The following is a 4,422-nucleotide window of genomic DNA, read 5'->3' as shown; positions in this document are numbered from 1 at the left end:
AACTCAGGGCCCAACCAAGAACCCAGACCTGAGAACAAACCATTATGACGCCACACCATCTTGGAGGCGATGTTATGAACGTAGGTGTCCTCCCTTCTCAAAGGCTTCAGGGAGACAACAAGACGCTTACGACAAACTCCCGCAATCCTATTAAACGTTTTGCTCCATCTAGGTCAATTTCCCGCTTGAGAGTTAAGCCTTACCCCGGGGAATGAGAATAACAGAGGGCAGATAGAGAGGAAGAGGAAGAGGAGGAGGAGGAGGGGAAAGGTGAAGAGAGGGAGGAGGAGGAGGAGGGAAAGGTGAAGGAAGAGAGGAGGAGGGAGAGTTGGAAGGAAAGGAAGAGGAAGAAGAGATAAGGAATAGGGAGAAGAAAGAAGAGGTAAATGATGGGAAAGGGGATGGAGATGAAGAGAATAGAGGAGGAGGTGGGGAAAAGAAGAGGAAGAAGAAGAGGAGATGCTAGAATCAAAGAGAGAGATTGATACTACTAATACAAAAGTAGTAGTAGATGTAGGATGAGAGAAGTATTAGAGAGGTAGAAGATGAAACAGTAGAAGTAGGAGGCAGTAGAAGAAGCAGTAGATAAAGTAGAAGTGGTAGAGGTAGAAGAAGCAGAGAAGTAGAAGTGGTAGAGGCAGTAGAAGAAGCAGTAGATAAAGAGAAGTGGTAGAGGTAGAAGAAGTAGATAAAGTAGAAGTGGTAGAGGCAGAAGAAGAAAGAGATAAAGTAGAAGTGGTAGAGGCAGAAGGAAGCAGTAGATAAAGCAGAAGTGGTAGAGGCAGTAGAAGAAGCAGTAGATAAAGTAGAAGTGGTAGAGGCATAGGAAGAAGCAGTAGATAAAGTAGAAGTGGTAGGGGCAGTAGAAGAAGCAGAAAAGCAGAAGTAGTAGAGGCAGTAGAAGAAGCAGCAAAACAGTACCGAGGCATTAGTAGCAGTATAGCATCAACAGTCAAGGAGGGAGACGTGGTGGAAGAGCCAGTCAGTCAATCAGTCAGTCAGTCAGTCAGTCAGTCATTGTAACAGAAGCAACAGTTGGTGAGAATTTTGACAGCAACAGGGATAGTAATATAAACAACGGCAACCAACAGGAGCGATAACAGATATAAACAGTAACGCCAACACCAACACCAACAAAAGCCGTTAACAGAAAATGGCATAAAATCAACAACAACAGAGACAGACAGACAGACAAACAGACAGATAAACAACACTGCCAGAGATAGACAGACAAGTAGACAATAATACAAAAGACAGACAGACAGACAGACAGACATCAAGAGCATAACAAGAGAGGGACAGATCAAGCAGAACAGTTTCCCGTCAGGTGATTAACGTGTCCCAATTTGGCTTCGACGATCGCAAATTAAACAGATAATTGCTCAGTGAAGAAGACATAAAACTCATTGTAGGAGGAAGAGGAGGACGAAGAAGAAGAGGAAGAAGGAGAAGGGGGAGAAGGAGGAAACGTAAAGAGGAAGAGGAGGAGACGAAGGAGGAATCGTGAGGAGGAAGAGGAGGAGGAGGAGACGAAGGAGGAATCGTAAGGAGGAAGAGGAGGAGAGGAGGAAGCATAAGGAAGAAGAGGAGGAGGAAGATGAATCAAGAGGAGAGAGGAAGGAGGACAAGAAGGTAAAGGAACAGGAAGAGAAGAGGAATTGAAAAGTGAGACTATGTGTATATTTACAAGTGTTGTTGTCTGCTGCTGTATACGTCTAATGTAACCTCCTATTATAACCCTACTATAACCCCTATTATAACCCTATTATAACCCCTGTTATAACCCCTACTATAACCCTATTATAACCCCTACTATAACCCCTATTATAACCCCTACTATAACCCCTATTATAACCCTACTATAACCCTATTATAACCCTCATTATAACCCATATTATAACCCTATTATAACCCCTACTATAACCCCTATTATAACCCTACTATAACCCCTATTATAGCCCATACTATAACCCATATTATTACCTCTATTATAACCCTACTATAACCCCTATTATAACCCTTATTATAACCCATACTATAACCCATATTATTACCTCTATTATAACCCCTACTATAACCCCTATTATAACCCTATTATAACCCCTATTATAACCCCTATTATAACCCATACTATAACCCATATTATTACCTCTATTATAACCCCACTATAACCCATATTATAACCCTATTATAACCCATACTATAACCCATATTATTACTTATTATAACCCCCATTATAACCCCTATTATAACCCTATTATAACCCATATTATAACCCATAATATAACCCATATTATTACCTCTATTATAACCCCTACTATAACCCTTTATTATAACCCCTATTATAACCCCTATTATAACCTACTATAACCCCTATATTATAAACCCTACTATAACCCCTATTATAACCCCTATTATAACCCCTATTATAACCCCTACTAAAACCTCTATTATAACCCCTACATAACCCCTATTATAACCCTATTATAGCCCATACTATAACCCATATTATTACCTCTATTATAACCCCACTATAACCCCTATTATAACCCCTATTATAACCCATACTATAACCCATATTATTACCTATTATAACCCCTACTATAACCCCTATAACCCTATTATAACCCCTATTATAACCCCAATATAACCTATACTATAACCCATATTATTACCTCTAATAACCCCTCACTATAACCCATATATAACCCCTTTAATTATAACCCATACTATAACCCATATACATTTCTATTATAACCCCTATTATAACCCCTACTATAACCCCTATTATAACCCCTACTATAACCCCTATTATAACCCATACTATAACCCCTATTATAACCCCTACTGTAACCCCTATTATAACCCCTACTATAACCCCTATTATAACCCCTATTATAACCCCTATTATAACCTATACTATAACCCATATTATAACCCCTATTATAACCCCTATTATAACCCATACTATAACCCATATTATTACCTCTATTATAACCCATGCTATAACCCATACTATAACCCATAATACAACCCATAATACAACACCCTAATATTTCCCCCTTAACAATACAACAAAATACAGACATACGTTGTTTTGTTCAGTTACATTAAAATAACAACTTTCCCCTAAGTGGTTTTGCCTCGTACCTTCAACCATCCTGTCCTCTCCATCTCTTGTTTTTAAAGTTTATTTGATTTTTTTATTTTCTAGCTTTTAAAGGGATTTTCTCTTTAATACAGGGTGATGGAAAAAGAATACCCAGATTTTAAAAGGTTATATATTACAATCAGGGTTTTTTTTTTTTCAATGACCCTGTATTTATTTATTTATATTTTTTTTGTACACTGACGCGAGGAATTAGTTATCGTGAAATTATTAGCTTATTACACCTCATGGTTTTAAATACTCTAATGCTATCTAGGGGTGAGGTGAGGTGAGGTTAGGTTAGGTTAGGTTAGGTTTGGTTGGGATATGACTCTAAGACGTTATTTAAAGCCTTGAGTACGATTTCTTAATCTCGTGAGTACAATATTAATCGTACTTAAGAATACGGTCATCATGTTCAAAGGGTGAGGACTCGGTACTCGACAGCAGTCCCTCGAGTACTCAAGGGTGTTAAATTACCGTACTCAAGAGGTTAAAATCATTGTATAAAATAATAAACTAAACACCGTCCATTAAACCATTACCAGTTATAATAATTAAAAATAAATAATAATTTTAAATCGTTAAAAAAGTAAAAAGAACAAAAAGAGGAAATTAAACCGAAAAAACCCACAAGAAATAACTCAAGATCGAACGAAATAAAGTGAAGAAAACGTTACTCACATTCCCTCACTTAGCCGATAAACAGGAGGAAGGAATTGACGAACACATTAATGAACTGGAGGGAGAGAGAGAGAGAGAGAGAGAGAGAGAGAGAGAGAGAGAGAGAGAGAGAGAGAGAGAGAGAGAGAGAGAGAGAGAGAGAGAGAGAGAGAGAGAGAGAGAGAGAGAGAGAGAGAGAGAGAGAGAGAGAGAGAGAGAGAGAGAGAGAGAGAGAGAGAGAGAGAGAGAGAGCATGCTTAAATTCCTTCTTTAATCCGGAAAAAAACCGAATCAGGATAAAGGCAAATCAATATATCTCAAATATCCGAAAAACAAAAGAATTAGTAAATGAAAGAAAAAAAACTGGGCGAAATTCTTTCAGTTACCGAACACCAGAAAGGGAATTAAAGAAAGAACGAACAAGCGGGTAATGAATTCTTTACAGAGGCTTCTACCACCATCAGGCTGAGAGAGAGAGAGAGAGAGAGAGAGAGAGAGAGAGACGATCAGGTGTAGTTAAATACCCAGGCCTAACTACTCCTAAGGGACACTTCCGTATCACCCCACTGGCCAGTCGGGGAGGAGCAGCGCTACAGAATAGGTTGAAAAGG

The sequence above is a fragment of the Homarus americanus genome, unplaced genomic scaffold (genome assembly GCF_018991925.1).
Source record: "Homarus americanus isolate GMGI-L3 unplaced genomic scaffold, GMGI_Hamer_2.0 scaffold1024, whole genome shotgun sequence".
Lineage (NCBI taxonomy): Eukaryota > Metazoa > Arthropoda > Malacostraca > Decapoda > Nephropidae > Homarus > Homarus americanus.
Note: the sequence above shows the minus strand (reverse complement) of the source record.